The sequence below is a fragment of the Cuculus canorus genome, chromosome 12 (assembly GCF_017976375.1).
Source record: "Cuculus canorus isolate bCucCan1 chromosome 12, bCucCan1.pri, whole genome shotgun sequence".
Lineage (NCBI taxonomy): Eukaryota > Metazoa > Chordata > Aves > Cuculiformes > Cuculidae > Cuculus > Cuculus canorus.
In genome coordinates, this window is record NC_071412.1 from 15,635,069 (window position 1) to 15,660,016 (window position 24,948).

General features: G+C 50.4%; 1 long non-coding RNA gene across 4 annotated transcripts; it reads left to right on the forward strand.

Moving 5' to 3' along the window:
* Positions 1-184: 184 nt before the first annotated feature.
* LOC128853399 (uncharacterized) lies at positions 185-23,539 on the forward strand. 4 transcript variants are annotated; one of them, XR_008451935.1, is made up of 4 exons: positions 185-872; positions 1,319-1,479; positions 10,043-10,199; positions 20,976-23,539. It is a non-coding gene; the product is annotated as an uncharacterized LOC128853399 (long non-coding RNA). The 4 variants fall into 4 exon arrangements; XR_008451936.1 differs by lacking the exon at positions 20,976-23,539 and adding an exon at positions 14,604-16,809; XR_008451937.1 differs by lacking the exon at positions 20,976-23,539 and adding an exon at positions 12,470-13,839.
* Positions 23,540-24,948: the final 1,409 nt, after the last annotated feature.

The following is a 24,948-nucleotide window of genomic DNA, read 5'->3' on the forward strand; positions in this document are numbered from 1 at the left end:
TTTTGCTTCCTTTTCCAATATCCCTAAGGGTAAATAGGCTCTTGTGGCTCCTGCCATTTCCTTTTCATTCCAGGCTTTGTTAAGAAAATGAAGCTTCAGAATTGAGCATCTCAGCTGCTTTTGTGACTTGCGGATGCTTGCGGATGCTGTGTGTGCGGCTGGTAAGGCATCATCCTCAGGCACCAATATGATGCATATCAGGATGTGTTTGGCATCTGGATAAGTTTTCTCTCTGCCATTTTGGTGTCTCCAAAATTGAGGGCTTCTGGTGAGAACCTGGAGGTTGGTCTGGACCGGGGCAGGAGAGCACGGGGCAGCAGCAGCATCCATGGCAGCGGGCATGGGCACCTGGCACTGCTCTTGCCTCAAATTCACCAGGAATTAGCCAGGCAAATTCTACTTTCAAGATACAAGTGCAATTGGCTGGCTGATCTGCACACCCAGCTACCAAAATCATGTATGTAAATGGAGTAACCATGCGGAAAAGCTTATCTCGAATCACCATTTGCAGGTAATAACCTGATTTTGGCACATTCACCAGCTGTAGTGCTGTGCACGCCTCGGTTTGCAGCAGGGCATGTCCTGCTCCAGCAGCTCTGGCCGTCCAGGAAGGCGCCAGGCAGACAAGCACGGACATTGTGTGTCTTGGGAATGGCCAGCTGGGACAGAAACCTTCCCAAATCCTGCTGGCAATGCTGCCCTTGGCTTTTTCCAGTTGCACAAGGGTTGTTGGGGCATGATGGAAGCAGCACAGCAGCATCATCCCACCGGGCAGCGGGGTACATGCGGACGGAGCACAGCCAAGGGAGACATCTGCATGCGATAGCAGCATTGGAAGTGGCCTGAACTTTCTGGAGGCTTTAATGCTCCAAGTAAGCATTTAAATAATCCTCAATGTTTTTTCTTTTGTGGTATGGCTGCTCCAGAAATGGCCAGAGAGATTTAAAATCACCCTATAATAAGAAACGTCAGAGCAATACCCAGTGTAGTACACACTTTTTTTCTGTGTGTCTTCGTTATACACTAAATCCATGGAAATTGGATTTACAATAGAAATGCTGGGACAGCCTTTGCTGCTGTACTGCTACCGGCTGATGCGGCAGTGTATTTACAGCACATCTTGTCTTCTTTCTTTCCTTCCTTCCCTCCTTGCCTTCATGTCTCCCAGCAGGAACAGGTGCTGTGCTTTGCCCGGCATCACCCCTAAGGTGAATGATTTTGTGTTAAAACTGGTGGCCCTCTATTAAAACTTCTCCTACAGCGTCTCCACCTTGCTCTCCTTCCAAATCATGGCAACTTCCCTACTTTTCTCTTCCAGGAGCTGTAGAGTTGCTGCCCAGCCTGCAAGGTCCATCCTTAGTGCTGGAAGGATGGCTTCCAGTGCCTGCATCCTTAGGCATCAACCGAAGCATGGACAGCCTTGGGAACTCATCTTGTACGACGGGACCTGCTGGAACCAAGGAAGACCACGTGTAAGCTGTGAGTCCCACTAGACTTTTTCCACAGCTTGGAGCTGCAGTTTGGAGGAGGTGTCCTCACGAGGAGTGTTTGCTCCTGGCCATTGCTCCACACTTCTCCCAACTACCCGTTTTGCAAAACACTCACCCTTTTTTAAGCAGATTGGCTCAAAAGTTTTATCATCTTTGGTTTGAAACTCTTAGAAACTTCCTGAAAGGAACAAAACTTAAAACGGTTGAGATTCCACCTGTGCAGGGGCTGGCTTGGATAGCGGGGGAGATGCATTACTGGGTATCCTTCCTTCTTTCTGGTTGGTTTCCTAAGCTGGTGTGACTGGAGCAGGCCACTGCGGCGCCGAGTGCTGCCTAAGTAATGCCCAGCATTAAAGAATAATGCTAATTTTTCTTAAGGGTTGGGAGTACTAATGGCTTTTTTTGATTACACTGTGTGCTTTGTTCTTCTGCTTGGCCAGCAAAGAGCAGACACTTCCTAAGCAAATGTGCAGCACGTCAGTGGAGGGTGGGGAAGGGGTGTCCTCACCCACTGCTCTGTGGTAGCTATCGTGGCACAGCATTTTCAGACAACAAGGACCATAGAATCATAGAATGATTGAGGCTGGAAGGGATTTCAAAGCCCATCCAGTTCCATTCCCCTGCCATGAGCAGGAACATCCCCCACTGGATCAGGTTGCTCACAGCCCCATCCAACCTGGCCTTGAACCCCTCCAGGGATGGGGCAGCCACCACTGCTCTGGGAAACCTGGGCCAGGGCCCCCCCACCTTCACAGGAAAACATTTCTTCCTCAGATCTCATCTCAACCTCCCCTCTTTCTGGTGAAAACCATTCCCCCTTGTCCTATCCCTGCACTCCCTGATCAAGAGCCCCTCACCAGGTTTCCTGGAGCCCCTTTCGGTACTGGAAGCTGCGCTAAGCTCTCCCCAGAGCCTTCTCTTCCAAATATCTCATCTAAATCTCCCTCTTTCAGCTTAGAAATGGGTCACCCCTACTCAAACAGTGCCATAAATCTCACTTGCATGGCATGTTCATCAAACTGGTATCTCAGGTTTTCCCTGGGGTCACAGGGAAGTTTCCCAGTGATTACAAGTGTCTAGATGTGACCTATGATGGTGCACAGCAAGGAGCAGAGGGTGAACAAAGCCCTGAGCACAGATACTCACCTGAATGATGAAGGCTTGGCATGCCATGAGCTCTGCCAGCTCTTCCTGGATTTTATGCAACGGGAAACATACACTACTCAGGTTTAATAATTAATCGGGGCTTTATTTAAGCCCATCACTGCCCTGTGCTGCAGTAATGATTCATCAGATACGTTCTTATAATGTGTACAGTGTAATTTTTATTAGAAGGCACTTCTGAAGCAAAAAGCTGGTCGTTAGCTGTTTGCATTCAACCCCGTCGTTGGTTACTATGCATCGTAGGTCAATACACAGGCATAAAACAATCCCTTTTCTTCTCTAGCAATGATTAACCTATCTATCAACAGTGCCTGTTTAACATCTCTCACTATAAACAGTCGTTATTTGCAAGTATAGGCAGATGGGGAGATAATTTAAACCATAACTTAGAATCTATTTTACTTTTTAGAGGCCAAACTTAATAATAATAATAAAGAAAATATCATAGAAATGCCCATGCAATCACACGCCCAATTTGTGCACGTAATTACCTTGATTATACGTGTGCTGGTGGTAATTGTCACTGCAGATGGTATTTGGATGCATGAACGGTCACTTGTGCATGCAGAGCCTCTCTGCATACCGCACCAGGGGAGTTGCAACGTGGACGGGATGCGGACGGGATGCAGGTTGTGCTGCAGAGCGTGGGATGCAGTGCTGGAGCCCGGGATGTGCCAAACTGGTGTCCAGCCTTCGGGAGCTGCAGGCAGTCAGCACTGGATGCAGTTTGGGGCTCTTTCAGGCTCATTGGTAAATACCGTGTGGAGATGGATAGGGTGCTGCAGGGTGTCCGTAAGGCAACGCAACCCGGCTGCGTGTCCTGACTGGGAAATGCTATGGGCAACTGGCAGCAAGCGGGTATCATAGGATCATAGAATGGTTTGGGTTGCAAGAGACCTGAAAGCCCATCCAGTTCCACCCTGCTGCCATGGGCAGGGACGCCTCCCACTGGATCATGTTGCTCCAAGCCTCATCCAGCCTGGCCTTCAACACCTCCAGGGATGGGGCAGCCACCACTGCTCTGAGAAATCTAGTCCAGAGCTTTGCCACCCTCAGCATGCAGAATTTCTTCCTAAGATCTCATCTCAATCTCCCCTCTTTCACTGAAAACCATTCCCCCTCATCTTATCCCTGCCCTCCCCGAGCAAGAGCCCCTCCCCAGCTTTCCTGGAGCCCCTTTCAGTACTGGAAGCTGCTCTATGCTCTCCCTGGAGCCGTCTCTTCTCCAGGCTGAACGACTCCAACTCTCTCAGCCTGTTCTTGCGTAGGAGGTGCTCCAGCCCTCAGATCACCTTCGTGTCCCAGATTGTGTCACCCTAGTAGAGGATCCACGTGCCACCCTGTTAGCGCACCCGTGGGCCAGCAGCTCTCCAGGCCACGGCTCCTGCTCTCTGCAAACCCCTATCCGCAGCTTAGAATTAAAGCTGCCCTCTGCTGTACTTACCAAGGGAGGAGAGAGAGACTTAGGAGACAGTCTATCTAAAAGTTACTATTAATTTTTATTGCTGCATGGATTTAGAGATTTGGAGGAAGATAAATTCCAAACAGCCATCCATTACCAACCCGACAGCATAGCTTAAAGATAACATTTACATTCTGACGGTGTTTATATATATCTGATCCCACTCAATCTGCTCCCTGTTCAAACTTTTTACCACCTTCAGAAGGATCAATACCTACATCAAAGGTTAGATGAAGGTGGCCAGATTCTTTTAAGCTGTTTGCATAGCCCTCAGTTTACTGTGCTAACACAGGCTGGTACTTCTTCCAATAACTCTGTTTGCCTTGTATTAGGGCTGTTTGCTGAAACACCTAGCAGAATCCAATAGAGGACAGGCTTTCTAAACATTTGGTCACATCTGTCAATCAATAACACCAATCGGTTTCCTGATACAAACAGCAAACTCGGCCAAATCTAATATTTGCCCAAACTTTTACTGACTCTTGCTGGTTTTAAACAGTAAAAGGCAACTGAGCAGACATTGGCGCAGAAAGGTTCTCGTTAATATTTAACTCTGGGCAAACAGAGAATAATTCCAGCAATGAAAGGAGCAAAAACAAACAGTGTAATTACTGTCCCCTTTTTATTTGAGATAATTTGCTTAAATGTACAGCTATTATCTGTTAATATAGCGAGGGATAATTAGAAGGGACCAAATCAGGGCTTGGCTGCGATTCACATGCAGGCACCCAGCGGCGCAGGTTTCAACTCTTGAACCTTGGCCCTTGGGCTGCGAGCGTGTTTGTACAGGTGATCTTGGAGCAAACAGGGTGATGCTGGTGGGGTGGAAAACACCTGACTCGAAAACAACTAAAAGAGGCAAAAGTACCGGAAGGACTCTGAGCAAATCTGAATTTCTGCCTAAAACAAAAAGCAACAATAGAGGCCATGTGTTTTTCTGGAGTGAGTGCCAGGCGGGGATGGCCAGCCAAAAACTGGCCCGAGGTTCTTCCCTTAAACCAGGAGATGTTTTTCATCAACAGCTGAAAGAAATCAGAGCCAGGCGAGCCTCGATGCCCCAGATGCGAGTGGAGCTGTGGGACAGAGGCTGGGTCCAGTCCACGGTGGGGAGCTGGGAACCCAAGCAAGGACATTGCCAAGCCCTGGGATGGAGACACCTGCATGTTCATCCCTGGTTCCTGGAAATGTGTCCCCAAAGAGTAACACCACAACTCGTACTCAAGTGGCTTCTCTCGCTGATGCTGGATAGGAGGTGGGATATGACAGTGTGGTTCATCTTTAATTCATGGTATTGTGGAAGGACAATAAGTGGGACAGAGAATGCTCTGCACTGTGTTTCCTTTGGGTAACCAAATATACCCTTGTGATAAGTGACAATTCTTCTTAAAGCTTCTCTTTGCAGGTAAGGCATTGCAGCTCCGCTGCCTCAGAGAGTTATTTTCCCCAGAAAAGGAACCTAATTGGGCTCTGATCGAGAGAAGAAAACACCTAAAAGAAGCAGAAAACAATATATTATCCAGCTAACAGCCTTTTAATTTTGAATGCACAGGGTAACGATACATGGGACATACAGTCGCTTTGTTTATTGCAGTGTGCTGCTAAATATTAGATAATGGTGGTTAGAGAGCACTTTTTGTGGGGGAAAACAACTAAAGCAGGCAGGAGGTTTGCTGCTTGGTGTGCAGAGGCTGTCACACAGGTGATGGGGACAATGATCCTCAATATGTGTAAATAGGTGTGAACAGCCCTTGCACCCACCTGGGTTCAGTGAGGCAGCTCCTTCTCCCAGTTTGGGTTCATGAGCAGCTCCCAGTGCTCCTGCCCAGAGTCCCATGGCAGGATAAGCCCCTGCACTACTCCTCAGTAGAGGTGTGAGGGTGCAAACACCATGTCCTGGTTCCCGGCTCTTGCGGCGTCTTTGATGAGGGCTGTGTTGGTATCACCTCGGGGTATTCACCTTTCTTCCCCCACCCCCTTCTGCCTGCAGAAATTGTGTGGGTTCAAGCTGAGCTCTCAGCCCAGCGTGTGATGGACCCACAGACATCTGCCTTCTTCTGTGGGACCATGCACTCAGCGCGGCTGCAAGCATCCCTGCCTTTGAAACAGCCCTTGCACCCATGGGTGTTGTTCTGGGTAAGAGACAGGGAGAGCTGCCACATGCGGACACACGCGTGTGCCATGCCCGGCAGAAGTGCACACATAGGGGTTCCATCTCCTAAAGCCCAGAGGAGCCCCAGCTGGCGCAGGGGCTGAGGCGCGGTGTGTGGCAGCAGATGGCAGTGGCACTGTGTTCACTGCCCACCCGGACAGCCCCTGGCAGCTGATTAACATATTAAGCGCTCAGAGAGTTGCAAGATTTGGGGCTTTAGGGACCTGAAATGAACTCTCTCCTTTTTGTTTAATGTCAGGTGGAAAGATTTGCGTGTAATGGCATAGCTCCTGGCCTTGAAATTCAGTCTGAGCTGTGCAGCTGAGGGATGGGAATCGCTTTGGTGGCCACCGAGCCCACTCTGTGGCTGTCACAGCCGGGGTTTGGCTGCATAGGGGATGTCTGGGCTGGCTCCAACACTGTGCATAGAGCAGCTGGAAGGATGCTTGGGCTGGGCTTCAGCTGCTTTGGAAGCTGAGGTGATGTCCTGTGCCCCTGTGCCTGGTTGGCAACGGGGTCCTGGAGAGGAGCGCAGCGCCTGAAAATATGGCATGTATCAATGGTCACACGTGGTGCCTTAATTCACAGGTCAGAGGCTCCTGCAGATGGATCTAGAAGAAATATTCACCTGTGGAGAAACAGGGCTCCTGACCTGAGCCGCAGACACATAAATGAGAGCTCAGTTATAGTTTGTATCCAGACTGCTCTGATTTGCAGGCTGGAAATTACCTGCATTGGACCTCATTTTCCTTATCAGTTTATTGCTGCAATATTTTCTAGACACCAAGGTGAATCAGAGCATCTCATCTCATCTCGTACTGTCTCAGATGTATGTCCTGAAGAACGTTAAGAGTGTTTGGTTTACTACTGAGCAATTAACCTGGATGCTCTGGGTTAGGAGCTGCCGAGCATCCATCGATCATGGGAAAATGTAGCAGGAGGGAGCAAGGAGGCCATCAGAAGCCTGTGAGAGCAAAGCAGGTTTCCTTGTTGTGCCTGTGTGGGTGGAGGGGAGGCCTTGGGCAGAAAGCCACCATCGATTTCTTCCCTTAGCTTTGCAATTTGGCCAGGATGCAGTTTGCACAGGAGAAGGAGAAGTGACTCAGCTCATGTCGCAAGCAGCTGGAAGACCCCACAGGAGCTGCTGCCCTCCTGCCATTCTTCCTCAGCCCATCGCATCCTACAGGAATAGCTTTGCTCCAGCTCCGCTCCAGGTGGCGTTTGGCACACGAGGTGCATTGGTGTTGCCCAAACATGCTCTTTCGGAGGGTTGCACAACAACGCAGCTCCTCATTAGCTCCTGGCTGAAGCGCTCAAGGTGAGGGCCAGCGGCTGTCCTGCTGCCTTCACAGTGAAACCCCAGCCCTGCTGAAGTCAGTTGTGAAACTCCTTAATTAAGAAAGCTCAACTGATTTTGTCCTGCTTCGTTGCTCCCTGCTATGCCCTGACATGCCTGCCAGCGAGGTCATGGCTGTCCAGAGCTGACAGGCAGGGTCTAATCCTGACACCTTGCCCTGCTCAGGACTGATGTACACATCCAAACTGGTGTTTGCACTGAGCTTAGCACCAGAAGAGAGAGGTGTGTTATCTAGAAGAGGTACCTTATCTGGAAGAGGTATGATATCTAGTGTGAGTTCTGCTACAGTGTGAAGATGTTGACGTTTGGACTAGAGGAGCTTAGAAGTCTTTTCCAACCTTAACGATTCTGTTCTATGATTCTATAAAAGTCCCTGGTCGTTAATGCTAGGAGCCAGTTTTTCTCCTGTGGGTGGACAGAGCTCAGAAACAGCGAGCACACCAAAATCCAGAGGTGATGGCTGTGCCAGATGTTGGCTGGTAATGCGGGAGGTCAAGGGTGGTACCCACCAGCCAACACTATGGGTGCAGAAAGACTGAAGCTGGCCAAGAGCAGAAGGAGTAGAGCAACCCCGGGGAGTGCTGGAGCGACCTCCTGGGAGAGGGGGTCCTGGGGGAACTTGTGGGTAAGGGAAGAAGGCAGGGTGGAACCCGGGCAAGGCCACATGATCTCTCCTGGTAGAGCACTGCCAGAAGGCTCCTGTAGATAAAAACCTTGTTGAGGCTTCCAAACCACAGCAGGCTAATTGTGACTAATTATGAAATGTAACTGTTTGAACAGCACGGTGCTTTGACCTGAATAACAAGGAGGGACACAGCAACCTTCCTGCATCCCTCTGTGTGCCAGGGTAGATATCTTGGTCCAACAGGTCGCTGGGAACGAACCCTACAAGAACAGGCTGAGAGAGTTTGGGTTGTTCAGCCTGGAGAAGAGAAGGCTCCAGGGAATGCTTAGAGCAGCTTCGAGTATAGAAAGGGGCTGCAGGAAAGCTGGGGAGGGGCTCTTGATCAGGGAATGCAGGGATAGCACGAGGGGTATGGTTTTCAGGTGAAAGAGGGGAGATTGAGATGAGATCTTAGGAAGAAATTCTGCATGCTAAGGGTGGGGAGGCCCTGGCCCAGGTTGCCCAAAGAGGTCATGGCTGAAGGTGTTCAGGGCGAGGTTGACTGGGGCTTTGAGCAACCTGATCCAGTGGGAGGTGTCCCATGGCAGGGGATTGGAACTGGATGGGCTTTTAGATCCCTTCCAACTCAAACTATTCCATGATTCTATGACTCTATGAAAGCAGTCAGCATTTTCATCTTTAGGCAGATTAAAAGCCTGCAGCGGGCACTGTAGTTTTCCCCTGTGATCATGCAGAGGGAAAACACTCCAGGCTGGCAGCAGGAGAGTTTAATTGCTCTGATTATTAAATGCAATGTTGCAAAATACAATGGCAGTGTGATGGGAGGAAAGACAACTCCAACCCCATCACCCATCAGCCCACCCTGCCAGCCGCTCCTCACAGACCAAATCCTCTCCTCTGCCCCCATGCCTGCACTTCACCCCAGCAAATGCGTTTATTAAAACCGCAGGATAACCCCCAAATTATAGCGCTTCACATATTTTCCTGCATACAATCGCTGTCTTTGTGGCAGGCAGGGACTGGAGGCATCAACGCTGGGATTTCCTCTTCCCTTCCCACCCTCCTTAATTTTTACTTTCTGCCTTTGGCTAAAATTCCAACATTGGTTTCATGTTCGTAAAGCAGCGTGAGACCTGAAATGAAAGGTGCTACGTAAGCACAAAGCATAATTGTGAGCCTATGTGATGGGCTCGCTAGAAAGGCGTGTATAATGGTAATGACATTAATAACAGACTGCTATTTGTCACTGAGCAGACCCGAGGCGCAGGCACGCCCAGAGAGGCTAATAAAGAGCAGAGGGCTTCAGTCTGCAGACTGGCTTCAAATAATACAGCATAATAATGCCAAAATTGCTCTCCAAACCCTGCCATAGTCTTGCTTAGGGCACAGGTACAGCTAGTGAACTTTCCCTGGGCCTTTTCCCGGGACACAACAGCTGTAAATATGGTTTCATGAAACCAGGTACCTGCTAGTCTCCTGCTTTTGTTAATATAGGAGTGCTTTTATGAGTCAGCTACTGCCCAGCTGGGTTTTGTCTCCATTTCTCTATCAAAAATAGGGAGGCATCTGCCTTCTCTGACAGGTGCAGAGGTTTGGAGCAGAAGTTTGTTTTAATGGCCTGTCTCCATCACTCAAGTGCCAGAGGCATATGCCGTCCTCTTGGTTAGCAGTTCCCCACAGAAGCACCAATGGTTCCCCAAAACAGAGTGCTAATTTCATCAAAAAATACTGCAACACCACCCTGCCATCATTGCATCTTCCGCCTGCCTTTGCATTCAGCCTTTTTCATCAACAGGTTTGTGCACATGGATACTGAGCTGCCGCCTTGCTTTACTGAGGTGATGGGAAAAGCATCTGAGCTCGGCTGTGCTGCCTCGTCCCGGAGCAGAGGATATGGAAGTACACCCATTAAAACTGCAGGATGGACCTGGGTGCAGGGAGATATGGGTCAGGTAAGGGGACAAGATTTGGTCCTTTCTCCTAAGCTCATCTGAGCTGTGTGGTCTTGGGGAAGTGATAAAAGCTGGCTGGGAAAATTTGTGAAAACAGAGTGGGGTTGTTTGGCTGCCCAGGGGCTGAAGTGCAAAATGCAATGTCAGAGCAGAGGAGTGCGCAAACACCTTCACTGCTGCAGCATCCGAAGGGCTTGGGTGCAGGAGCGACCTTCTCTCCCTTGGCTGAGCTCATCTGAGAGCAAATGTCTTTAGTTCACACATGACACAGCTCACCCAGCTCCCGTAAATTCACAAGTGAGAGGGAGTCCCATGGTGGAGGGACCCCGAGGGACCATCCAAACCATCCTTCCAGCAGCCCAGCCCTTGGCAGGGCAGGAACCTCTCCTGAACCAAGTTGATGGAGAAGACTGGTCTTCATTTCTGGATTGACACAGCTTAGCAGATCCAGCTGGGATTCATCATAAGGTGACAGAGTAGTGCTGAGCACTGCGCTGAGGTCTGCCCACCTTGCCTGTGTTTTGGGCAGAACTGTGGCTGAGCAGGTGGTCTCTGCAGTGCATATACCCCCCTTGGAGCCCTTCCTGTGGTCCCTCTGCAGTGCATAAAGGTGCTCGGAGCCCTCGTTGCTGTCCTCTGCGAGGGGTGATCTCCCCTCTGCGCATAGAGCAGAGGTGCCTGGGTGCCTCTCGCTGGTGGTGATTCAGCCAAAGCAAACAAGCATTGGTTGCCCTGCCCGGAGAGCAGCTGAGCAATGATAATTACCTCTTTGTTTCCTCCTTTTGGAGTTATTTGCAGCAGAAAAGCATGTTTGCCTTTTTCTGTTTATTCACACGGTCTGTTCTCAAGTGCTTGCTCTCTGTGCCTTCCTGCCTTTTATTTGTGACCAGAGGATGAGGAAGATGATGGTTTTTCCTCTCTGCTTCCCCCCTGGCCTGCCTAGGGTCCCCTCTGCCTGCCCAGCTGCACCAGTCTGGGCTTTACTGGGAAGGGAGCTGGCTGATGAGTGCCTGCGAGACGGGGGCTGCTCTCTGCCTCTGTGTACATCTGATACACACGCCTGTTTTGTATAAACTAGTGGACGCACGTGGGAGGTAAACAAGGCAATCAGTCTGGCTCTGGGAATCTGGAAGGGAAAAAAACCTTATCTGCAAGGTGAGTGTGAAGAAAGTAGCTTGCTGAATGCAGCCGCTGAGGACAGGGAGGGGACGAGGCAGCAGGTCCCCACGCACCCGACCCACGGGTGGGCAGCCGGCAGCAAAGGGTATGGCAACACTCATCGCCCTTGCAGGATGCTGCGATGATGCTCTGGCTAAGATAAAACCCCCACACAGCCATCCTTGCCCCTTCCTCCACTGTTCCACCCCTCCTTGCCACTGCAGAGGGGCCTCTCACGTCCGTCGTTCCGTCCATCCACAGCACAGTGCTGCTTTCCCGCAATGCTGGGGGGGCACAAGGGTGCTTTGACACAGGGCAACGTTCACCGACCCTGGCCTGAAACAAACCCCTTCGAGTCCTGCCCAAGGTGACAAGCAGAAACGGAGCCTTTCCGTAGTGTTTGCTTTGCGCGAGTACACAATAACGCTGTAACCTTGGGTTGTTTGAACTAGCCAGGAGTGTCATTGCCAGCATTATATTCAACAGTTGTACTTGACTGAATAAGCAGAGGGGTTTTTTTTTTCCCCCTCCCTGTCATAATGGCCCTATCCCACGGAGGGGTGATGGATTGCTTTTTCGGTTGCACATGCTGTTATCGCTGTGCTGTTCTAATGCTAGTCAAACATTATTGTGAATAGCCAAACTCAATAGCAGCAGTGTTAGGCTGGAAAGTCAATATTGGCTGAGCAAACAAAGCAAATAAAGAGTTGCTATTTGCGTAGCCATGAGTATTTGTGTGCTCTGCTGCTGAACAGGGTACTTTGAAATAATAATAATAATAATAATAATAATAATAATAATAATAATAATAATAATAATAAAATGTTGTTTCTTCAAGGCAGGGAATGTTTTTTATTTAGGGTAGAAGAGTCGGCTTTTATTAAAGTTCACGTTTGCTTCCTTGAAAGCTGCGGCAGTGGCGCAGGCACGGCCACCCCTCTGGCGGCTCTCGGGGAGCAAAGCTGGGTGTGCGAGACGGCTGCTGGCGGTGCCGCCGCTCACGCTGGCACTGTCAGCTCCCCTGACCTTTAACACTGCAAGGAAAAGTGTGGGAATCTGCCAAAGTGGCCAAGTGCTGAAGCAGCAAATGATATTAAGTTATCCATTAAAAGGCAACTCTTCTCCTGGAGGAGCAGCTCCGTGTTTCGTCGATGTCTCTTGGCAGACCCACACTTGCTCCTGCGAGGCACCTCTCTGCCCTGAGGATGCTCCGTTGCCGCTGGGACAGGGGCCCTGCGTGGGAGCGCCTGCTTCGTTTGGATTTAATTTGCATTTCCCTGTTTCTTGTTAACTTTCTGGCACTTCTCGAGGTTCACTGCGTGACCTTCTAAATGACGCACGCCTATTTATAACCCGCTGTCTGTGGCCCAGTGCCACTTTGAGAAGCCCTGGAAATGAACTCCAATAAACCATTCCTTCATTAATATTGGATACCCCAACGTACGCACCCAACGTGCATGCTAAGGAGGGGATGCCACAGCCCAGCTTCATCCCAGGCTTGTTTCTTTATAGAAAGCATTGTTAAATATAGATGCCGAGCTGGATTAGCTCGGGGGCAGCAGGTCCTGACCCCACACTGCCCCTCTCCCCCCGGGACCCCTTCCCAGCTCGGGATGCATGTGCTGCTCTACTGGTTTAGTGTGTGTAGTGTTTTTCATGCAATTTCCAGCCCAGGATGCTTCAGAGAGATAAATAATACAGCTGGGGGATTAAATAATTGATTCCAAAGAAGGAAAGTAGCTGTGAGGCATAGGCAAGAGAATATATATATATATATATATATATATGTACACACACACACACATATAGTGGTTTTAGTAGAGCTGGAAGATGAGGAGTTGAAGGCGAAGTGCAGGCTGCCTCTTTCTGGGAGGTGCGGAAAAGAGAGCTCTGGTGCTGGAGAGGGTGAAGAAACACCTGGAAGAGACGAGATGGGGGTAAGGGCAGTGAGAGATGTTCCTGCAGGTGCCAATGGCTGAGAGCATGCTCATGCCTGGGACTCCTGCAGCCTCAGCTCGCAGAGAAGGATGGTCGTCCTTGAAGAACCCAGGGCAAAGAAGAAAGGAAGGGGTCTGGGAGATGTCCAAAATCTGGAGGTTTTATCTTCCTGCTGGTTTTGTGACTGGAGAGGCTTCTGGAATCTGGGCTGCAGAATCACTTTGCCCTTGGCCAAGCCAGGCACAAAGCCTCAGCAGAGCCGAGTGGGGAATGGGCTGAGTGAGCCGAGCTGTGGTGCGACGCTGTCGTAGGTGAGCTCAGCTGCCCTCTCCTCGGCTGCCTGTGCCCTTGCAGCTGTGACGCTGGGAAGGGGGACCCAGCTCTTCCCCCGGGAAGGACAAACCAGACACCCCCGTGATAAATCCCCCCCATGCCCACAGCTGCCCAAGGATGAGAGCATCCTCCCATTGAAGTGAAAAAAAGGAAAAATGCTGTGAGCATACGACAGTTTGCGAATGAGCAGGGGCTGGGGATGAAGGGAAGGACCCAGGACTCCCACCCATCCTCATGTGACACCTTGTGGCTTTGGGGACATTCCTTCCCCAGGACTTGGGCATCACAGCACCCTGCTTGCACCAACACCGATGTTGCAGGTGTGCTCCTGGGGGCAGCCCAGATTACAGGGAATCGGCTCTGGGAGAGAGGAGCATGCCTGCACACTGACTGAACTACATACATTTGTTGTAGTTTTCTTCAGACACTCTGTCTTCAACTTGTTGCACTGCTGGCTGCTGCCTGAGTCCCCTTCGGCCACGGCTATGCTCGGAGCCCATGCGTGCAGCCCTTCCCTCTGTACTGTCCATGCTCTGCTTTCCTGGGGCTTCTGGAAACAGAAAAACAGCCACTACTAAATTCCACTTGCTGAGTCTTGATATCACAAAGCACATTTCCTCTACAATTATAGCCCAGGCTAATGCTGTTTGGAATAATTAAATTCACATGACAAATGTAGTCGCATTAATTTTATTTATCTTGAGTGGGTTAACAGGAACTAGCAATGGAAAAAGTAATTATTTCGCTTCTAGGGCACTGGGACTGCTGATTTGGAAACCTCTCCGAGACATATTCCTTAAATGTGGAATAGCAGCATGTGAAATGCATGAGAAGCTAATACAGTGCATAAAAATGAACATAATTTCTGAAAAATGGAATTAATGAGGCAATGAGACTGTTTTAATGAGCACAAGGTCTGCAGTAAATGTCACTGTTCCCATGTCTTTATTGTAAATTATAATGTGCATTTTTTAGGAAACACTGCTTTGACGCGAGCCGGGGAAAGCTGCTGGAAGGGGCCAAGCTCAGCCCGCGGGTCCGGGTTTCGCAAGGAGGAAGCACAGCCTGTAGCCCGAGGAGCACCACTCCTCTCCTGCTCTGAGCTTGGCACCAGTGATGCCTCATTATCATTGAATTTCTTTTCTCACTGGGCTCAATGCTCAGGGCTGTTTTGGTAGTGGGCAGATACGGTTGGACTCAATGATCTCAAAAGTCTTTTCCAACCAAGAGATTCTATGATTCTATGAATTAAGGAGCAGCAGCACTGGATCTCCTGTGCTCAGAGCCAGGTATGAACAAAAACCTTTAAGAAAACGTTCATCATCCAAAGTTATTGCACGCTGCCTTTGCAATTTTATTCCCAAGCATCAGCACTGGGAAGGTTTGGCTCTCCTGGGAAAGGGCAGCTGGATTCAGGGCAACCTGATCGGGTGGGAGGTATCCCTGCCCATGGCAGAGGGGCTGGAACTGGATGGGCTTTAAGGTGCCTGGCAACCCAAACCGTTCTATGATGCTTTAATCTGGGCTTCAACTCCCAGCAAGAATTGCTGAGTGAGAAAGAGCATCTTTCACTTTGCTCTTGGAATCTGTCAGGAAAGAGAGCGAACCTTCTCCCCACTGCCCACAGCCGATCTCCCTATGTGGAGGGGCTGCAGGAGGCACAGCCTGACAGAGCGTGCAGGGAGCACGTGGGGAGTGTGCAGGGCAGCTTTGGTTAACAGGGATGTTTCCTCTACCTTCTGGGAACAAGAGCTGTCCTTTCCTTGACTTCGGTGCAGAATGTGTAGAGGCAAAACACTGTCAAAGCTGGCAGGTGACCTGCTGCTGCAGTGATGGGCACCACAAGAGGGTGGCATTTGCTGTTGGCTGTGCAGGACATGAAACATCATCTTTGCCTCCCCTGGCACCTGGTTACCTAATTAATCTCCATGAAATAAATCACTGCAGGTTCACCCATCAGCCACCGCTGGGTTGGTTTGGGTTATAAAGCCCTCCTGGTGCTCTGTGGTGGGGCAGCCAGTTCACCAGGGCACAAAATACAAAGAAAAATCCAGTTTTGACCATAAATTTCAAAAAAATACTTTTCAGTATGGGTCTTTCCTTCTTTTGTGCTTTGGTTTCCCTTCAGTTTAAAAAGCAGGAAAAGGGAAAAATAAATACAAAGGCAGCCTTGAGGAGAAGGGTGTTTTTTTCCCATTTGTTTCACCCTCTCCCATTCTTCCATAGAGGAAAGGGGAGAAAAAAGGGTTCAAATGAAAGGAAATGCTTTCATGTCCTTGTAAGGTGCCTGGGATGTGGTCCCCATCCCTGCCCTGCTCTGCTCTGCTCCCAAGGCTTTGGTGCAGGATGCGGCCAGTGCACCCGTGATGCCACTGGGAAGCTGAGAGCATCCCAGCCCGGTGGGGAGCAGAGCCCATGCAGCCTCCCAGCTTTCTTGGGTTGGTCAGCGGGTGTGAAGCTGGCGGATCTGAATTCCAAATCAAGCTTTTTTAAACTCAGAAGAGGCAAGAGCTCTGTGACCAGGCGTCTTCTGGCAAACGGCTGCCTGTTTACAGACATGTAAATACAACTTCACAATTGCCATAAATCCTATTGTGCAATACTCTCTAGAACCAATTAGATTCTGACATCTGCTTAATGTTTAATTACTTTTTGACGAAGGAAATGGAAAAATTGACAAACACTTTAATCCATCAAATGTCGGCCTTTTGTGAGGGTGTTTATATAAAGCTTACATGCCAACGTCTCTTAATTTTTCTTGCTGCTCTGGCAAGGATAAGGACAAATATTTATATTCCAGGCACACAAGATGGCTTTCATATTGTTTTCATGTTTAACTGATTTCAAATGAACTAAGATGGCTCTTAATGTGGTTACAAGAATTTGCCATTAATTTTCACTTAAAATTGGATCCAGCTTGCTACATGCCTGCAATATATTAAAGTTAATAACGATTTGTTTAGAAAATGCGGTGCTTACTGTGGGCTGATTGGCACACGCTTGCTTGGTGGAAACATCAGATTCCTATTATATTATATTTAAATTAAGCTGAGAATATTACTCTTATTTTGGAGGGCTTAATGCAGAATATTTTTGTCAATGCTATGGGAAAAGACAGCCCAGTGTCACCTCCAAACCCTGGGAATCATAGAATCATGGAATGATTTGGATTGGAGGGGACCTCAAAGCCCATCCAGTTCCACCCCCCTGCCATGGACAGGGACACCTCCCACTGGATCAGGCTGCTCAAAGCCTCATCCAACCTGAACCCCTCCAGGGATGGGACAGCCACCACTGCTCTGGGCATCCTCTTCCAGGGCCTCCCCACCCTCACAGGAAAAATTTTTCTTCCTAAGATCTCGTCTCAATCTCCCCTCTTTCAGCTGAAAACTATTCCCCCTCATCCTATCCCTGCCCTCCCTGATCAAGAGCCCCTCCCCAGCTTTCCTGGAGCCCCTTTCAGTACTGGAAGTTGCTCTAAGGTCTCCTTGGAGCTTTCTCTTCTTCAGGCCAAACAACCCCAGCTCTCTCAGCCTGTGGTCCCTTCCTGGAGAACAGGAGGTTCTCCAGCCCGCAGATCATCTCCGTGTCCTCCTCTGGACTCGCTCCAACAGCTCTGTGTCCTTCCTTTGCTGAGGACTCCAGAACTGGATGCAAGGCTTCAGGTGAGACCTCATCAGAGCACATTAGAGGGAAATGTTCCTGCTTTGCCATGGGATGCTTAGGCTCATGCATTTGAAACTTGGCCTGGTCCCTTCTGCTGGCTGAGCATCTGTCTGAGCAGCCACACAACCCCAACCAGGATGGCTGCACAGGGCTGGATTTTTCTTTCCCTCCCCTCTGCCACTTTTGGGAAAGGCGTGGGAGAAGGAAAGCAGCCCAGCTCCCTGATACTTCACTTGCACATTTAATAAAAGGAATAAAATATCAGAAACACAGGAGAACCTTTAATAATTCAGGAACGCCGAGTTGTTTCATTACCTTAATATTTGCAAAAATTGCCAGCAGCTCTTGACATCTTTCCTCGATCACGATCTGAGCCAAAAAAGCCACAAGGAAGCACGTTATATTCACCTGCCCTCATTATGCTAATCACAGCATCGCAAGGCTTGCCTGTAAGTGTCCTCGCTCCCTGTCATGGAAAAAGCAGCGCAGAACAATAAATTTGACCTAGAATAGTTGTTGAGAAGAGAAAAATGCGTAAAGCATGCAAAACCCACTGATCTTACTTATCTCATCTTTGAAAACACTGTTATTAACTGACAATAAATCTAACAAACTTCATAATTAGGTTCCCTCTTTCCTTTGAACTCCCATTGCCACAGCCATTAGCTGGCGCAGCGCTGTGATTTATAAGCGCGAAGCGCCACTAAGTTCGTCAGTTTATCAGCTATTATTTTAGAAGGCATTTGTTTCCCCATCTCCAAGGAAAGTCGGCTGCTCCCTGAAGCTTTGTTGAAAGTCTTAACGTGTCAGGTTGTTTTCTTTTCTCTCCCTGCTGAGACTGCCAGCCAGCATCCCAATTAGCCCCAGTGGTGCTGGTTTCTGGGATGAGGGGATTTGTCTGCTGGGATCTGGATGGAGAAGGAGCAGGTTCCTTCCATCTTGGCCATCAAAGGAGTGGCAGATGGTCAGAACCCACGGTTGCTGCTGGGCTGGAGTCCAACGGGTGCAAGGAGAGCCACAGTTGGGAAATTTTCCCCTCTTTTGTGGATATGTTTGTAATTTGAGCCTGAATAGTCTGGGAAATGGGAAGGAGAGCTGGCTAAAGCATTGCCAAAACGTTTTCACATTCATCCCCTGAAATTGAAGTTGTCCGATAGCTTGCGACTAACGTAAAGTAATAACGAAAAGTCCTGCTGCTGCACGACTGTAGAGCCAACCCGCGTGTTCCTGCTGGGTGATGTTTGCCCCATCCGTGCAGCAGCATCACCTGTAGTCCTCTCCTCGTTTCACTTTACCTGAATCCCTGCGTCCAGTTCTGGAGCTGCTGGAGTGAGGCCACGGGGATGATCCGAGGGCTGGAGCACGTCCCTTATGAGGACAGGCTGACAGAGTTGGGGTTGTTCAACCTGGAGAAGAAAAGGCTCTGGGGAGACCTTAGAGCAGCTTCCAGTGCTGAAAGGGGCTCCAGGAAAGCTGGGGAGGGGCTCTTGATCAGGGAGTGCAGGGACAGGATGAGGGGGAATGGTTTGATGCTGAAAGAGGGGAGATTGAGATGAGATCTCGGGAGGAAATTCTTGATGCTGAGGGTGGGGAGGCCCTGCCCCATCCCTGGAGGTGTTGGATGTTTGGATAGCCAGGCTGGATGGGGCTTTGAGCAACCTGGTCCAGTGGAAGGTGTCCCAGCCCATGGCAGGGGGCTGGAGCTTAATGGGCTCAAACTGTTCCGTGGTTCTGTGATTCTCCTCCCGTGGGTCCCCACTGCCCTGCGTGACCCCCCGTCCCATGGCAAATCCCCAGTGGGGGGCACGGGGGTGGTCTCTGTGCACCTCTCTCCAAGGACCTGCCACCAGCTCCCCTCTCTGTTCCCTCCCTCAATAATCCTCCAAGCTTTCTTTGGAGCTACCAGCATCATCATATTTTTTCCACTCTAATTAAGGTTATTATTTGTGTTTGTGGGGAGCACTGAATGCTGCTCTTGCTGACGCTCAGCAGGCACTGAGCACGGGCCAGGCTGGCTCGGACACTTTTTGTTAACAATCTCTCCAAATCAGCCATTTCCCTGCGGGCTTTTTGCTGTCAGGTCTTTGCTTTAAGAAAACCCCAAACTCTACATGAAAAGAGTTTGGTTTCCACAGCCACTCGGCGGGTTTTCCCACTGCCTGTGCTGACAGAAAGGTTTTTGGTTTTTTTTTTTTTACTGTGCATCAATTACTTTCAAGTGAATGGGAGACATTATGTTATTAAATCCCACCCTGCCTCTCGAGGTGCTTTTAATTTGTATGTTTAGGTTTGAATTTCGTCAGGAGTGCCAAACCTTGTATTTGTTTTCCTTGGGCTATTTTCATTTAGGGTTTCGGTAACTGTCAAAGCCTGCAAGTTAATTGTAGCGCACAAGGTTATCTTTCAAAGCTAACTTATATTTCTGTCATGTGCTGGAGCCAGTCCTTGACTGCCTATCTCTATGATACTGTAGTTTTGACTCTTGTAATTATCCTTTGAGTTTAAGCTGATTATGTAGACTTTATAACCAGTGTTTGTTTAATTTACCCACAGTGTGTTGTTTGTACAGTGGCTCCGAAAGTAAATACGGACCTGATTCAACATCTCTGCCTGCTACCAATGGCCGTTTTCCCAAAGATACACTAAAATAAACAGCGGAGGGGCTGCGGGAGGGAAGTGGGGATGCTCGCTTGGCTCGTTGCCGTTTGGCTGCCCCATCAGCCCAGCCGCACCAGAAAGAGCTGGTTGGAAAAATCAGTATTTTCTTAAGCCAAGGAAACCCATCCTGAAGACAATCCCCTCTGTACTGGGGCAAGGGTGTTCCTCGCTGGGAGGGGACACAGTGGTGGCAGCCAGGGTGGTTCAGCATCACAGGGATGCTGCTGCTGAAGGGAACAGGGTCTGCGCCGCCACATGCAGTGGTACCCTGAGCATCTCTGCAGGACAGAAACGGGCTTGGGTTGACCCTTGTACCCCTGCGCAGACAGAGCAGACCATGATCTGTGGGGCCACACATGGCCAGAGTGGCACCAGCAGGGTGAGAGGTGATGCCTCTGTCTGTCCTCCTAGCACGGGGGAGGACACATGCCTTTGTCTGTATCTGCAGCACCCGCAGCACTGGGATCAGAGCAACATTTCACCACGTACCAAGCACCGGCCCTGCAGAGCATCTCGGGCCAGCTCGGCTGTGGTGGGCTGGGCTTTGCAGGAAGCCTTTTGTAAATGCACTCAATTCTTATTAGAAGTAATTAGCTCTTGGAGTGGCACAGAGTGTTACACAATTGTTTGGAGCCAAAGTGTTTCGGTAGCTCCCGGTCCTTGGACGGCTCTTCTGGAGGTGATTTGGATGGAGAGCCCTCAACGTGACAGCACAGGTTGGATCCTGCCTGCTTTCCTTGATGGCATGGGCACAGCATCGCCGCTGCTGCCAGCCCCAGCGTGGGGCTGAGGCCAGCGCTCTGACAGGGCTGAGCAAGGCTGCCGAGGGTGGGCACTGCGCTGCCTCAGCTTTAGTGACCGCAGGGAACTTCTGCAAGTGACACATCAGTAATGAATGTTTTCCATTTCATTAATCAACAAGCTTTAAACTTATTCTTGCACAACTCCGGCTTATCACAGGCGGTCTCTTGCTGCAACAGGCAGGTTAAAACATGTGTGTCTTCTGTTTGTTTGCTCTTCCAGGCCTTCCTCTACCCAACCTGGAGCTGTGCTCAGACATGCCGGTCAGTCCAGGCACCCAGAACGTGCTACTCTTGAGGAAAGGGCACCCAGAGAGGCAGAGGCACACGTGGGATGCTGTGCGTGGCCACCGGAGACACCAAGGGATGCTCTGAGCTGCAGAGCCACAGCTCACAGCAGAGGGCCAAATCCTGCTCTGGGTCCAGCCACGCAGAGCTGTCGCTGGAGGAGGTGGGTTTGCAGGCTGGGTCATGCTCCCTGCACCATAGGCAGTGGCTGCTGCATTAATGACACCCGCGGGTGCTGCTGCTCCAACAAATAAACTGGGAAACTCCAGCTCTTCCACTCCAACTGGTTGCACTGGGAGGTCTGGAAGACAAAAGTCAGAGGCTTGCCCCTCTGGGAATGGGAGCAGGGACCCTGGACAAGCAATGCAGGAGGTTCTACAGATCAACAGGGCTCCTAACGAAGGTGCAGGCTCTCAAAAGCCCCCACCCCAGTGCCAGCTGCTCTGCTGGCTGTTTCGGTTTGCAAAAGGTGCGAAGCGGGATGGCAGGCGTCCAGCATTCCTGCAGGCTCCTTTTAATATGGGGTTTAGACATTCTGGAAAGTCTCCTGGTTCACAGAGGCGTGGTGGGTGGTTTCCTCCGCTCTTCTCCGCTTGTTGCTGCTGCTGCTTGGGGTCCCCAGGACCTGGCCCTAGCCCTGCTGTCGGTCTCAGCCCTGCTCTCAGCCCCTTCCGCCTCCTCCTCCGTTCAAAGCAGAGGGGGTTTGGCTGCTTGGTTGCAAAGGAACAGCTACCTCTTCCTTTCCGCCCTGTTGCTACATGCGCAGCTCCCCACTCCCAAAGCGCTTTTTGGGCTACTGGATGCTGGTTTCCCATTCCAGCACCTCCTCATTGGAACCAACTGGCCCATTGGAACAGTTGACCTCCTTTTGGTCTCACTTCCAATGTGTTTTCTCCAAACCAGGCTGGTCTGTGCTATCCTGGACCATCCCTGGGGCAGCTCTGCACCCACAGCCCTTCTCAAGCAGAGGGTGCATAGGCTGAGTCCTGCTGCTCAGCATCACCGCTGTGGTCCCCAGCTCAAGGCATTGCCTGCTTGAGGAGGAAGAAACTCTCCTTTTGTTCTTTTAATGATATTTTCTCATCTGCGTAATCATATAAAAACCATACTAGCATGGCCTGCTGTGTCTGGGGCTGAGCCCTCTTGGTTGAGCTGGTCGCCAACGATGGGCGCTGCTGGGTGGTTGGTGCCTATGGGAGGGTGGGAGAGGACCAGAGCTTTCTCTAAGGGCTCAGACCAACCCTACACGTGCTGTACCTCCCAGAGTGGACATCGGGGACTGGTCAGACTGGGAAAGTAGGCAGGTGGAAAGGTAGCCAAGGAATGTCTGGTGTGTGCAGAGGCTGAGGTGAGCGCTCAGGGCAGAGGGGCGAAGATACGCTGATGTTCTCAGGGCATGCAAGATGGGCTGATAACTTAGAGAGAGGGAGAAACTTCCTGTAAAAACTCAGATGTGGCAGCCTAGGGTTTAAAGGAAAGGGTCATGGGGAGAGACCAGCTTTTTCTCTTCTGTTGGATATGCCCCTGTCAGCACAGCCTTGGCCGGCAGCCTCCCCTGTGCCTCCCTTCCCTCCTGCACAGCTGCAGGGAGAGTTTCAGTCTCTTCTGAGCACTTTTATCTCTGCAGATGGAAGTGTTTGAGGAGGCCAGAAAGCCAACTAGGATGACCCCAGGCTGTCTCACACCTCTTATCGGTCTCCTCTTCTCCCCCAGCAAACAACTCCCATCTCCACCTGCCTCTGTGGCTCCCTGCCTGCTCAAGGCACCTCCAAACCTCTCTTCCCCATTAAACACCACTCCTGCTATCAGGGCATCTACTCCTCAGTTCCAGCCTTGCTCAAAGCCAAGCTCCAGTGCCATAAGGGAGGGCTTCTATGTTATCTTTTTTCTCCCAGAGGAGGTTTGTAGAGGATTCCCTGAGCCAAGGCAAAACCTCCCTGCCAGGTCTCTTTGCTCAGCACCCAGGGAAATTCCTCCAGCCCTCTTTAGAACAGCACCTCCGGGCAGCCCTAATTACAGGGAGGGAGCTGGAAAGCATGCAGATGTCATTAACCACCCTCAGGTTTGTTCTGGAACCAAATAAAACAATGAGGGTGGTAAGAAGTTCCCTGAGGTGCAGCCATTTGCTCAGGAGGGCTGAGCTGGGATGGCCTCGTGTGCTCCATCAGCATGAGGGTCCTGGCTCCATCAGGGCTGGGGTCTTCATCCTGCTGGAACCCAGTGCAGCCCCGGGGATGGGGAAGGGTGTGGAGATCTCTTAGAGCTGCTCTGAGAAACCATTGCACGTACCCATCCCCATCCCTCTGTTCTATCATCCCAGCCCAGGGTGGCCTCATGACTGAATTTCTGTAAGCCCACGTTTCTAGCCTCTGCCTGAGCTGACATCCCGAGCCAAAGGCAATGGCACTGTGTCAACTGGTGCACATTGATATCTGTGTTTACTTCTGTGTCATTAAAGAGTTGCAATGCATTCTTCTTATTCCCCCTACTTTGTATGGAAAGCATTGGATTCTAGTGCTGTGCTGATAAAAGCCCTTTGTAGGGCAGGGGTTGGGTAAGGCAGGGGTCCAGTGCCCAGGGGCTCAGCTGATGCCCACCTGGGTGCTTTGCACCCTCAGGGTGCTGCTGGCTCTATAAATCAGGCTTTGCCGCAGAGTCTGCCGAGTCCTGCCCTGGGGCTGGGAACATCACAAGCAGCGCTTGCTTTTCTTCCTCTGGTTTTGTAATTGCTCTTCAGCCTTTGTTTGCATATTTTCATTGCTGTGTGTCCTCACGTTTGGTGGGAACAGATAGGGAAGCTGCCTGGTGCCGATGTCCCATCTTTTGGGATGGGGATGGATCCTTCCTGGCACATTGCTATTGGTCTCTATGGGTAAAAAACCCACAGCAGGCTGCGAGACATGTGTGGGATGGGGTTTTTCAGGGAAATATCAAGAAGCAAGATTGCACTCAGGCTACTGGAAAAGGCCCAACACCTTTTGCTGTTAAAAGCCTGATGGGCTTCCAGCTCTCCCGCACCTGCAGCAGTGTGGTGAACACCTCTCTCCTGAAACCTGTGCCGGATACTCTGCAATATTCAGGTCTGAGCACGGTTGCAAAGCAGAGGAAGGTTTTTTTTCCTTTCAGTCCTGGCTGACATTGGAGATCCACAGGCTCAAAACCCAAATCAAGCTCCCTTTGCAATTTAAAAGCTCTAAAGCATAGGAAGCCTTATCAGTCAGCCCTTACCTTAATGGATATACATGCAGTTCCCAACCCGTGCTAAATCAATACCTCCCCACAGATGGGTGGAAAGATAAATCTTAAAGAATAAGCTTAATTTTATTACTGTCTTGTGAGTGGCCACTGCATGACAGCACAGCAGCGGGTTGACAAGAGTTTGATGTTCAGTAATAGCACATCAGCAGCTCCCCAGTCTTTTGATGTATTGTAATAGTGCATCATCAGAACAATGGCGTTGTGATCTATTGTATTAGAGCATAATCAGAGCAATGGGGCTTTGATATATTATGTAAGTACATCATCGGAGTGGTGGTGCCGTGACATAATACCTCAGAGCACTGTCAGAGCTGCCGCAGTTTAATGGATTTCAATAATACATCACTGGGGTTGGGGGGCCTTAGAGCTGCGGTGCTGGCAGGCGGAGGGGATGCTGCGCTCACTGCAGGACATCTCTGCCTCCAAAAAACCTGACTGATTCTCCTGAAAGCCAGAGCTTTCTGCAGAAAGTCCAGGAAGAAAGCACTGAAGCTGCTCCAGGGGAGTGCAACCCCATTTCTGGGGGGGGAGACTGTGGGGCGTGGGGACCGCAGTTTGGAGAACATTCCCTGCACACAGCCTGGATGGGGAGGGGGATGCCACTGAGATATTCAGGGCTGGTGCTGGGGACTGGGCATGGGGCTTGCTGG